The following is a 13451-nucleotide window of genomic DNA, read 5'->3' as shown; positions in this document are numbered from 1 at the left end:
TACACTGTAGCTGTCTTCAGATGCATCAGAAGAGGACATTGGATCCTTTAACAGATGGTTGTGAGCCACCGTGTGGTGGAATTGAACTCAGGACCTCTGGAAGAGCAGTCAGTGCTCTTAACCCCTGAGCCATCTCTCCAGCCCTGTTGGATTTTTTTTAGAGGCTAAGACAGTGAGTTCACATCCTTTTTGTTTTGTTTTGTTTTGTTTTCCAGACAGGGTTTCTCTGTGTAGCTCTGGCTGTCCTGGAACTCACTCTGTAGACCAGGCTGGCCTCCAACTCAGAAATCTGCCTACCTCTGCCTCCCAAGTGCTGGGATTAAAGGCATGCGCCACCACCGCTGGGCTGTGAGTTCACATTCTTATCACCCTGGGGACATCAGAGACAGGTGGCTCGATGGCCAGCTAGAGTCTCTCCTATCTTCAAAAGGCCAGGCCAATAAGAGATCATCTCAAAAGAAAATTCCTTAATGATGACAGCTGAGATTGTCCTGTGGCCTCCATGTGTGCATGCATTCGTGCACGTGCACGCACACACACAGACACACATGCCTTTACAAACAGGCTTTGTGAGTTTATTGTCTCAGAGGGTGGCAAGACACAGGGTCACAGTTTTGTCAGCTTTCTGGCCTTAATTTTAGTACCTGTGTTTCAAGAGCCCCTTGACCCCAGCCAGGAGGGCTGCCGCATATGTGGGCCACACAGACAGTGAACACGCCCACTTCACTAGGACATGAAGGTGTCATGGCACCTGTAAGTCTCCTACTTGTCCTGCCCTAAACCCTCCTTCTGATCATTTCCACAGACAGAAGGGGACAGCTGCCCGGAACACATAGCACCCTGTCTCCTGGGAGAACAATGTTTTTTTCTCTTCCAGAAAACACCCTCTGGAGCCTCTTTGGGAAGAAGAGGCCTTGCCCCACCTGCTGAGGGTGTGACCCACAATTCCATCGAAGAAAAGGCTTCATTATGGGAGAGAGGGATGGAGAAGGAAGAGAACCACAGGGAAACACAGGAAGGACCGCGGCAGGCACTAGGGCCCTCAGGGACAGAGCAGGGAGTGGTAGGGAGACGTCCCAGCAGCTGAAGGTGGCAATGCCTGCCGCTTCCCTCTGGACCTTCAGAGGAGGCCATCTGGTGGACTGAGAAGATCCTGGGTTTGTCTCCCGTTTGAATCAGAAACAGTAAAGGGGAGAATTCACAGAGCAGGCAGCTACAGGACATGAGGGCCCCAGGGCCCTGTCTCCTTCCTGAGGATGTTGGGTAAGAACACGGGGGTTTTCTTTCTTGGAAGGGGCACCCGCTGGATGAGGGGAACAGCCACCAGGGGGCGCCAGCCACCTGTTTCTGGAGGGAGAAGGTGTCAGGAGGAGCCAGCCTGGGGTTTTGCATGTGGACGCATGTGGACGCGCTTGGCTTTTCTGGTAATATATTCGCTAAACAATTGATTCTCAAAACGTGACACTTGGCCCTTGGGAAGATTCCAGGTGTCTCTGGCTCGCAGCTGCCCTCCCCGCCCCCCTCTGTCTGCCCCTGACCATGAGTGGGCCAAGGCACCGGCTCAGCAAACCCACACGTGTCTGCAGTCCGTCTTGAAGCCCTTAAACGGCCTTCGAAGGACATCCTCAAATGCTCTCTGTTTCACGGGGGAGGAAACTGAGGCACAGAGAAGTGACGCCCAGCCCCGCCCCCATCACGCAGAGAATCTGGGGACAGGCCCTGCTGCTCTTACTATGACGTCATTCCATGCTCCAGACCACAGTGGGGTTCTAGGGGAATTCTGTGCCCCAAAGACTCACCCTGCTGACCTTCCCTGTCTCTCTTGTTGTCCCTTCACAGAGAAAGGACAAGGTTACTTGGAAGGGTGACTGGAAGGGTAGAACCCAGCCGCTCTCTGTGCAGAGCTGAGGCCTAGCACAGAGGGCCGGCATTTATTCTGCACTTACTGCATGCCTGACGCTTGTATTATCGCACTTACGTCTTAGGGGAGGACAACAAATAGGGGTGCGAAGATCACCTGAGCTGCTGCCAGGGAAACTGGAGCTCAAAAATAAGGAGAACACAAGTTGCATTGCCAGAAAGCCAGAAGAGACGAGGAAGGGGTCGGGCAGGAAGAGGGGTCAGGAGGAGGGGTCAGGCAGGAGGTGGGGGTCGGCAAGAGAAGGGAGGCTAAGTTCAGTCCTTGACTCCGCCCCTTTCACTCCCAACATGGGTGCGGACAGCTGATGGGGCAGGAGCTGAGGTTTTTCTCCCTGTGTGTCACTCACACAAGCCACCGGGTGTTAGAGCTTCTGCTAGCACGGACCCAGGGGTGCGCGTGAGAGAAATGAACAAGGCGGGGGTGGGGGGTTGTATTCAAAAGAGGAAGAGTTGCCCCGGGGGGCGGAGTGGAGGAGACTGAGGATGCGGGCAGCTGATCCCGATGGATGAACGGAGGGTGGAGACACACCTGCGAGATGCTGGAGCTGGTGAGAGGAAGGGCGAGCTAAGACCTCAGGGCTCCGACGTGGGCCCTTGGGAAAGGCAGCAGAGGGCAGCGGAGGGCTGGGGTGAGGAAGGGAGGGGTCCCTAAAGGTTTCTGTCTTGAGGAGTATAAAGGCCTTCCAGGTGCTTCCCTCAGGCCAACGCTGTTTGACGCCGTCAGCGGAATGCACAGGGAAACCCCACTGAGGGTCACGGCACACCAAGACTGAAACTGCAAAAGAGCAGCATGGGGCTGGGTGGGGAGGCTGGAGTGCTCGGCATAGCTGGGGGAGTTATTCATGGCAGTACCCAGCTGCTGGTGAGGATGGGGAGGGGCTGGGGTGCTCGGCATGGTTGATGGGGTCCCATAAGTTGCGTCTGCTTTGGAAACCAGTTGGGCAAATTCCCGTAAAGCTCACCAGTCGCTGTAACAACTTGGGTATCCCACTCCCAGACATTTCACCCAAGAGAATGCGAACACACGCTGATCTGAACCGGTCCACCGGGAGGTAGCAGTCTCAGTCCTAACAGCTAGTTCAGCCGGTGAAGCGGGTAACGACGTTGTCGTATGTCCATACAGTCAGATGTCGTATGTCCACACAGTGGGCCAGTACTCAGAATAAACAAAGCGGATCCCAGAACACCTGCTGACCCGGTGAGCTCACTGACACAAGCCAGGCTGTGTGTAGAAGTGGATCCCAGCCGGGCGGTGGTGGCGCACGCCTTTAATCCCAGCACTAGGGAGGCAGAGGCAGGCAGATTTCTGAGTTCGAGGATTAGCCTGGTCTACAGAGTGAGTTCCAGGACAGCCAGGGCTACACAGAGAAACCCTGTCTCAAAAAGAAGTGGATCCCAATGGCATAATATCCAGGAAGGGGCTGGAGAGACGGCTCAGCGATCGAGAGCATTAGCTGCTCTTGCAGAGGACCTGGGTTCGGTTCCCAGCACATGGGAGCTCACGACCATTTGTAATTCAGCTCCAGGGTATTGGGTGCCCTCTTCCCACTCCCATAGGCACCAGGCTGTATGTGGTGCACATACATGTAGGCAAGAAAAATCGTCATACACATACAAAAAAAAAATCTAAAAAAAAAAAAAAAAAAAAAAAAGTTAAGTTCAGGAAGGGGCCGGAGAGCTGGATCTGGGCTTAAGAGTACTCGCTGTAACTACAGAAGACGGGAGTTTAGTTCCCAGCACCTGGGTCTGGTGGATCACAATCACCTGTCACTCAAGCTCCATGGGATATAGCGCCCTCTTCTGGCCGCTGTGAGGACTTCACTCATCCACACATGTCCATACACAAACACCATGTATAAAAAATTTTAAAACTATAAAAGTTCAGAAGGGCTGAGGAAAGGGCTCCGTGAGAAAGTGTCAAGTAGAGGATCTGAGTTTGAATCCCCAGAGCCACGAGATGGTTCCTGGGATCCCAGTGCTCTGTGGTGAACCGGGAGGCAGAGACAGAAGAATCTCCCAAACTCAAGGACTCAGCTCCTTTATCAGAGCTACATCCGGGCTCTGGATGGATCTAGCCACCACTCTGGCCTCCTGCACATCCCCAGGCTTCTTCCCGAGGAGTACATTTCACTCCATCCTTGCCCTGGGACTGGATGTGGAGATGAGGCTGGTCCCTCCTCCTGCAGGATGGGTGTGTCTGTGTCTGTCTGTGTCACCCAAAGGCCATTGTTTACCTGTTCACAAGTTCTCCATTCCCTGGGCTAGGAAGGATATGGCTAGGCTGGCTGTTTTCTGAGGGCCCCTTTGTGCCTCCTGGTGTTTATTTGAAACCTGGGTGGTCCTTGGGCAGAGGACGCTGCCACTCCCACACACCTGAACCCCCCTGCAGACAATCAGTCCTGGCAACGGGAATCTCTTGCTGCTAGCTAAGCTGCTTGCCAGGCTCTCCCACTGATCCCTCACCCAGGAGGGTCCTCACACATCCGTCACTGTGGGGAACTCAAGTGGCAGACATAGAACATCGGTCACATTCATCGTATCCAGGCAAGAGCAGAGAGGAGATGAACTCACACTCATCTCAGCTCCCTTTCTCCAGACTTGTGCAGTTTGAAATCCCATCCTAAGGAATGGTGCTACCTACAGTGGAGGGTTCTCCCTGCTGGAGGAAAATCTGTAGACATGCCCTTAGAGCAACCAACCTAATCTAGACACTTCTTCTTTGAGACTCCCTTCCCAGGCTGATAATCAAAATTACACACAGTCTTATCTAAAGCCACACAGCCTGAAAATCAGAGATCTGGATTCTCTCTCTCTCTCTCTCTCTCTCTCTCTCTCTCTCTCTCTCTCTCTCTCTCTCTCCCTCTCTCTCTCCTCTCTCTGCATAATGATATTTATTTATTTTTTGTTCAGATATAGTGGCACACACCTTTAGTCCCTGATATCAGGAGGCATGATATCGCTGTAATTACAGAAGATGTGAGTTTAGTTCCCAGCACCTGGGTCTGATGGATCACAATCACCTGTCACTCAAGCTCCAGGGGATATAGCGCCCTCTTCTGGGTTCAAAGCCACATGAGTTCAAGGCCAGCTTGGCCTACAGGGAGCTAGGCTCCAAGTAGTTCCAAGACGACAAAGAGATACGACGTCTCAAAAAAAACCAATACATAAACAAAAATTAAAAAGTATAAAAAGTAAAAAGCATAAAATTTTATAAAGTTTAAAAGCTCTTTTAGCATTTAATTAGCTCAGGATTAAGCAGGTTTTTTTTTTTTTTAATTTTGAAAGAATTTAAAACTTTTTTTTGAGACGGGTCCTCTGTGTAGCCCTGGCTGTCCTGGAACTTACTCTGTAGCCCAGGCTGGCCTCAAACTAATGAGATTCATCTGCTCCTACCTCTAGAGTGCTGGGATTAAAGGTGTGTGCCACCACCACCTGGCTTAAATGTTATTTTATGTGAATGTGAGTTTATGTATCTCACAAGCCAGAGAATGTCGGTCTTCTGGAACTGGAGTAAAAGGCAGTTGTGAGCTCCTTGGTATAGGTGCTGGAAACCAAAGTCAGTCTTTGGCAAAAACAATAAGCACCCTAAACTGCTGGGTTAACTCTCTAACCCCTAAAGAGCTGAGATCAACTATGACCACAGCCTAGCTCCCTGATCCATGGCTGGAAACTCCCCAAATTTCTAAATTGCCCAACTTTTCAACAACAGAAAATTACTCTCTCAGAGAACCTTGAGTCCACAGAAAAGTGGGGAAAAGCCACTAGTGTATCCTGTACTCCTGTGGTGCCCATCTGGCCAGAGGGGAAGTGGCCTAGAGTGGAAAGAGCAGAGAGGTCACCTAAGTCCACCAGCTTTGGGTTAAACTCTAGGAGCCCAGGAATAGGCCACCACCCTGTCAGTACCCCTACCCCACTGCTTCATCTGTGAATTGTGTTAGCTCCCTCTGTAGGCGTAGCTTTGAGGGGCTGAAAGCAGATCTGAGCCTCTGATGTGTTATATGATAGACAGTGATTCCAGAGAGTGATCACGTTTAGCAGCAGGAGACTGCAGCTCAAAGAGGGAAAGCCAGGAGGTGTGGAGCCTCTGCCTGGAAAACAAAAAACAAAAAAACAAAAAAACATGAGTTCCTGTGGCTTTACTGTGTTGAAAAGAACCCCAAAATCCATGTGACAATGGCATTAGGAAGTGGGACTTTTAAGAGGTAATTGGAGTTCACAGAGGTCATAACTATAGGGTGCCATAGCAACAGTACTGGCTTTGTAAGAAGAGGAAGAGAGACTCTTTTAAAGACACTTTGCTGTCCTGGAACTCACTGCATAGACCAGGCTAGCCTGGAACTCACAGAGATCCACCTGCTTCTGTCTCATAAATGCTAAGATTAAATACGTGAACCACCATGCCCAGCCCTGTTGAGCTTTTAAGGCCACCATTTTGTCATATCACATTCAATCCCCAGGCACAGATAGGGCATGTTTGTAAGCAGGCGGAGAGAGTCATTTTGTTGTTGTTGTTGCAGCCTCTGGTGACTGAGCAGACTACAGGTGACCAGGGAACATTTGGCAAATGTTGTAACAGTTGGAAATTTAAGTGAGGCAGATCCAGCCTATCTCAATAGAATACTGAGCAACTGAAAATGATGTTTTTAAGAAAATAATATGGAACCCAGTTGTGGTGGTTCATGCCTGTCATTTTAGCACTCAGGAAGCTGAGACTGGAGGATTGCTTCAAATTCAAGGGTAACCTGGGCTGTATAGCAAACATTATTTATGCCAGTCTGAGCTACAGAGTAAAACCCAGTCTCAAGAAAACAATATTACAAAAACTAATAAGGGGGTTGTGAGAGGATTCCTGGGGTAAAGGCCACGAGTCATTTTGCCACATAAGCCTGAGAAGTGAGTTTGATCTCCCCAGAGCCCACAGGAAAGTGAAAGGCAAGAATTGACTCTTCAAAGGTGGCTTCTGAATTTCACATGTATGCCATAGCATGCGTGTACATATGCATGCATGCACGCATGTGCACACACACACACACACACAAGTTAAAGACAAACAGGGAACATATCCATATCATCTATGTTAAATAAATTCTGAACCTGTTTTCTTAAGATTTCTCATGACCAGAGGAAATAAACACATTAGTGTAAAGACATCAGGAACCCAGCTTTGCATGGTACCAGAGCCCACACAGGAAAGTTGTGGCAGCTTCACCTCCCAGGGGACTGTGGCCACCCTGTGGGTACTTTTGGTTGTTACGGCTAGGGAGATCCAACAGCCATATAGGGGTGCAGCTCAACAGGGCACAGTGTCCCCCTACGGGGTGGTTTCCTGTGTCTGTGGTGTCTAAGTAAGGACTGGCTCTGAGATGTCCTTCCCAACAATTTCTGGAAGCCCCATTGGCTTCTTGGTCCTCATGAGCTTGGTTGAGGAGTGGTCTCTTGGTAATGGGAGGTTACAGCCAGCTCTGCTGCTAACCCTGGGCTACAGAGCTCCCCATGGCTGAGGCTAGTGGGAGGTGAGAGCTCCCATGGGGGAAACTTGACAGGAGCCATCTTTTTCTCTTAGGGTGCCTGATACTGAACACGTGGTTGTCTTGCCATGGCTCTGGCCTCTGTGGCACAGTGTCAAGCAATATCCCCTAAGACTTCAGCAATTCCTATGGAGACACTGAATGCAAAGGTTCATAAGTACCATCCACTCAACTCTTCTTTTTTAATTTAATTTAATTTAATTTAATTTTTGGGCTGGAGAGATGACTTAGCAGTTAAGAGCACTGACTGCTCTTTCAGAGGTCCTGAGTTCAATTCTCAGCAACCACATGATGGCTCACAACCACTTGTAAGGGGTTCTGACGCCCTCTTCTGGTGTGTCTGAAGACAGCGATGGTATACTCACATATATAAAATAAATAAATGAATCTTAACTTTAAAAAAAATATTTTTATATGTCCTTTAAATTTATTTATTTATTTACTTTATATCCCAATATCAGTGCCCCTTCTTCTCCTAGTAACCACTCACGCAAGTCCTCCCCCCATTCTACCTTCTCCAAAAAGAAGGGGAAGCCCCCTGTCTGGGTGCTACCCCCCCCCCCACTAACACACACACCACCCTCCCAACCCATCCCAACCCATCCCTGCACAGCAAGGCGCTGTGGGACTAGACACATCCTCTCCCACTGAGGCCAGACAAGGCAGTCCATTTAGGGAAGTGTGAGCCTCAGGTGGGCAGGCTGCAAGCTCAGGGATAGCCCCTGCTCCAGTTGTTAAGGGACCCGCCTGAAGACGAAACTGCTTCTCTATGTGCAGGGGGCTGCTCAACTTTTCAATGGAAGCTTCTGGGCCCCAACTCTGCCCCTGTTCATTTCAAGATGCACATCTGGTCCAGGTGGTTAAAGGAAGGCCCTGTGTTCCTCCCTCTGAGTCCCCATTCCTCAAGCCTTCTCTTCAGTGCACATTTTTTCTACCTCAGGACCTTGGCATGTGCTGCTTCTGATGCCCGGTGCACACGGACCTCTGCATGGATGGTGCACATGGCTGGCGTCTTTGAATTTTTTAGGTCTCAGCCTGAACTCCATCTGCTCAGATAAGACCAGTCTGCCCGTCAGGGTTCACCCCAGCAGCCTCTTTCCCTCATCCAGGCACTGTGGGTTTGTGCTATGTGATGGCTTAGTTCAAATTCCCTATCGCTATATATAGCACACAGTAGGGATACAGAAAACATCTATGGATCAATAGGAAGGGAAGCTTTGAAAAAGGCTAAGATGAGAAACGGACGCCTTGAAAGGTCTCCAAGTCACTGGTTCAAATCCTGGCCCTGATGCTTACTTGGGGGTGTGTGTGCTATGGGGTAGCTCCACCTTTAGGCCTCACTTGCTCTCCTTGAGGTAGAGAGGGGAGCCCTTGGTACCGATCTGCTGTGCCCATCCCCCAGCAGCGAAGCAGGCAGGGGCACCATGGGGGCCTCACATCCCTCTCAGTCTGTCTGCCTCTGTGGTTTTAGGGAGCCAGACCCCGCCCTGCTGAGCGCTCTGTCTTTTGGCCTAAAATTAGCTCACAAATTCCTTGGCTGCCCGGCCTTAGCTTCTAAGTGACAATTCAAACCAGATGTTTGCAGCTGGCGGGGCCCCATCCCCCTAACCCTGGCTGACCCACACTGCTAGCCTATGTTCGGGCTCAATAGGTTAGACCCAGGCTTGCGGGTCTATCTGTTGCTCACCTGCCTGGGCCCTGGGGCTGAGTGGGCAGTGGGAGGCTGTATGCCCAGCTGTCCGTGAATAGGTCATTTCTCTAAAGATAGGGGGGGGGGGGAGGGAGGGCTCACTGAGCATAGGAGGGGGCTGAGTGGAGCCCTGCTGGGTGCTTCTGGGACCTTCACCTGAGCTCCCTGAGCAGCCTCTGTCACTGTACAGCTACTCTTCCAAGTGGCAAGGGTTCACAGCCTTCCCACAGGAACCCTTGTTGGACAGCAGAAGGAAAGGCACTGGCTGGTCGGCCACTCAGTGTGAGGTGTCCCCTGCCAAGCCACAGACCCTCAGGGCAGGTAGTGTGCTCTTGGTGACACCAGCTGCTTCCTTGATCCCACCCTCAGAGCCTGGTTCCATTTGGTAGGTGGTCTGGATGTCCTGGAAGACTCTCCCCGTGCAGCTGCCCCTGGGTAACCCCTTGACCCAGAGGCGGAAGGCGCTGCCTGACCAGCCGGAAGAGGAGGCAGGGGACCCAGCTGAGTCAGAACTGTGATCAGGTGGAAGGAACACAGGCAAGGACCAGAGACCTGCATAGCCATCAGGGGTGGGCGTAGAGCCATTGCTCTGCCTGGAGATGGGTTATGCCTGGAGATGCCTTTGAATATCTCTTTCTCTAGGTCCTTGAGAGAAAGGGATTGTGGGTACACAGAGGCTTGATGGAGGAAAGATGTGATCATATTTTACACAAATGTACTATACATGGTCGACACGGAGGAGACCAAATCTCTTTGAATGTCCCCAGAGCTCCAGGCCTGACCCACTGCCTTCTGACTTCATGTCCTCCCATATCCACTCCCCCAGCCCCCACTCTGCTCTGGTCACGTCCCCCTCCTTCCCTCTTCTGGATGACACCAGGTGACCACACCTCAGGATCTCTGTACCACTCTCCCTCTGCCTGGACCGTTTCTCAGAACATCTCCTGGACCCTCTGGTCACCTTCTGGTCGACTTTGCTGGAATGCTGCTTTCTCTCAACACTGCAGCCAGCCTGTTACCACGGAGACAGGAGCTACCATCAGGGCATCTTTGAAATGGTCCACAACCACTGACCAGAGTGTAGGTTCCAAAAGGACAGGCCCGGGTGGCACCTGAAAATGTCCAGAACATTCCATGAGGTGTACAAGAGAGGGAAGGGAAAGGTGATGTGGAGAGATGACGGGGTATAGCCAGGAGAAACAGAGGAGAGAGACATCTAGGACTGGGAACTTCAGGCCCCTCCCTGCTATTAGACCTACTGGGTCTGCATTTCCCACAGCACTGCCCAGGGTGTTGGGGGTGTGCAGAACAGGGAGGTTGGTGACTAGCCTGAAAGAGCCAGCAGGCAGCTGGCAAATGGGAAGTACATCCACCAGCTGCACCACACTTCCGTGGTCCCCCCAGTGGGCCCCCCCCCCCATGCCTGGTGAGTCTTATAAAGTGGCTCCTTCCACAGCAAGAATGTAAATGTTTACAAGCCAGTCACAGCTGGCCGGCCACCCGGCCACAGGAAGTTCTGGGACCCCCGTCATCGGGCTGTACGTATACCCCCCTTGCGGAGGGATGTGGGTTCTGAAGAGCTTTGAACTGAGTCACAATCTGGCCAGGCCATGAAGCTCTCCAGTGTCCAGCTGTACCTTTCCACACTGTGTGAGACCCAGGCTTAAAGGCCACAGTGTCAGAATCACCCTGTTCCTTAAGCCCCTGGATTGCCAGAACCCCCTAAGAGTTACTCTATGAACTTCTCAACCCACAGCTACATCAGCCCTTTGTCCTAGAACCACACAGACTGTGTTCCCTTGCTCAGTGTGTGGGGAGTTCAGCTCGTCCTTCTTGTTGTCCAGCTGAGGGTTACCATATGCATGAGAGCCCAACTTTTTGTTGTTGTTTGTGTGTGTGTATATTTATTTATTTGTTGTTTGTTTATGAGACAGGCTCTCATGTAGCCCAGGCTGGTCTTGAACTCACTATGTACCCCAGAATGTCTTTGAACCCCTGATCCTCTTGCTTCCGTATTTTTATATGACTGCAGACATGGGCCACCATGCCTGCTTTCTGCATTGCTGTGGGTGAACTCTGGGTCTTGTGTGTAAGAGCTTGGCCACTTGAATTTCTATTGTTCTATTTAGCTCTGTGAACTGGACACACCCTATCCCGAGAAGAGTCGCACATTGTCTTTTTGATTGATGTAGAAGAACCCAGCCCACCGTGGGCAGCAGCATTCCCTAGGCTGTATGAGAAAGCCAGTTAAGCACCTACCTGAAAACAAGCCAGCAAGCCATGTTCCCTCCTGAGTTCCTGCCCAGGCTTCCCTTCATAATGGCAACCAAAAAAGCCAAGCAATGAAGCTGCCCGTATCTCCAGCTTATCATAGCCGGTCTTGATGTCACCTTGATTAGACTGACAAATGTCTGGGAAGCTGGTGAAACTCCACCCTTTTTCCCCCCCTTTCCCTTCTCCCTTTTGCTCCGGCCCCACTCACTCCAGCCCAAAGGTTTATTTATTTATTATATGTAAGTACACTGTAGCTGTCTTCAGTCAGACATACCAGAAGAGGGTATCAGATCTCATTACAGATGGTTGTGAGCCACCATGTCATTGCTGGGAATTGAACTCAGGACCTCCTGAAGAGCAGTCAGTGCTCTTAACTGCTGAGCCACCTCTCCAGCCCTGAGATTCTACCTTTTATTGGCTCTGAGGTCATCACCAAAGGCCATTAGATTTTTTTTTTTTTTTTTTTTTTTTGGTTTTTCGAGACAGGGTTTCTCTGTGTAGCCCTGGCTGTCCTGGAACTCACTCTGTAGACCAGGCTGGCCTCAGAACTCAGAAATCTGCCTGCCTCTGCCTCCCAAGTGCTGGGATTAAAGGCGCCACTACCGCCCCGGCAGGCCATTAGATCTTGAGGGTGAGCTGGGGGTGGATGACAGGTAGGAGGTGAAGCTTTTGGGGTGGTGAGTCACTTGGGTGTCTTCAGGGCTCTATCTTGCCCCATTCCGTGTTCCTGTTCTCTTGGTTTCCTGTCTGCTGTGAGGTAAACAGTTTGTCATCGCCACAAGCTCCATCCACACCGACGTTCTCCGCTGAAGCTTCTGAGATGTGAGCCAGAACAAAACCTTCCCGTCTTCAGTTTTCCTGTCAGGTGGTCACCCCGAGAAGAAAATTTGCTGATAGAAACCACACGTGTGCAAACTTCCTGCCAAGGGCCGGGATGTTTCCAGTTCGGGGTCTGCTGTGCAGAAAGCTGCCGCCGACACTTGTCTTTGTGTGGGTGTGTCTTCATCCGCTTGGGCGCACACACAGGGTGTGCGATCTCCAGCTCAGGGGCCAGGTTTGCAGTCCTCTTTAGAAATTATGACCTTAGCCGGGCAGTGGTGGCGCACGCCTTTAATCCCAGCACTTGGGAGGCAGAGGCAGGCAGATTTCTGAGTTTGAGGCCAGCCTGGTCTACAGAGTGAGTTCCAGGACAGCCAGGGCTACACAGAGAAACCCTGTCTTGAAACCCCCCCCCCCCAAAAAAAAAAAGAAAGAAAAGAAAAAGAAACTAAGACCTTTGTCCACCAACACTCGATGGAAAATACACAGAAGACTGCAGGATGCCCGGAGGAAGTAAGCCACCCTGGTCCAAAAAGGAGAAACTGGGACAGAGCCCGGTTGTAACGTACCCTGGTTCCTGAGCTCTAGGTCTATCAGATGCTCAGTACACAGATGGCAATAAATGAATGCAGTTTGTTTTCTGACGAGAAAACTGAGATCCAGGCTGGTTTCGTAGCACCCCCCAGAACTCTGGTTCAGTCAGACATAGCCAGCCACCATGCCTCTTGAGAGCCCCAGGCAGGATGCTACTCCAGGATAACCCTCCACAGGCCAGGCTTGGGCTGTGGTGGTGCTGCAGCCTAGGACGCCGTAGCCACATAAAAGGCTCAGCTATTTTTGCTTGGAAGTCAGGCTTTGGTGCTCAGGGTTATGTAATGAGATGTGGTCCTGGACCCATAAGGGACTGGGGCTGGGGACTATGGTGGGATGGCACTGCAGGAGCCAGTAGGAGCAGTCTCAGCAGAGACCCAAGCTAAGGGCGTTACCCGGCCCTCCTCCCAAGCTCCACTGGTCAAGGTTGCTGAACCGGGTCGTGTGGCTGCTAATTGCAAGGGGCTCAGGGCAGGGTCTCTGAAGTGTTTTCAGATTGAGCAGAAACCCTGGTAGTTTCTGGGCCCCTGAAATTACAGGTTGCAAGTGAACCGCCCAGCCTGTGCTCCACACCGCAGGCCTGCCCACGCCCCATAGATGCCACAGCAGGGCCCCACACATGTCCCAGA

This window comes from Arvicanthis niloticus, chromosome 24 (assembly GCF_011762505.2).
Source record: "Arvicanthis niloticus isolate mArvNil1 chromosome 24, mArvNil1.pat.X, whole genome shotgun sequence".
NCBI lineage: Eukaryota > Metazoa > Chordata > Mammalia > Rodentia > Muridae > Arvicanthis > Arvicanthis niloticus.
Note: the sequence above shows the minus strand (reverse complement) of the source record.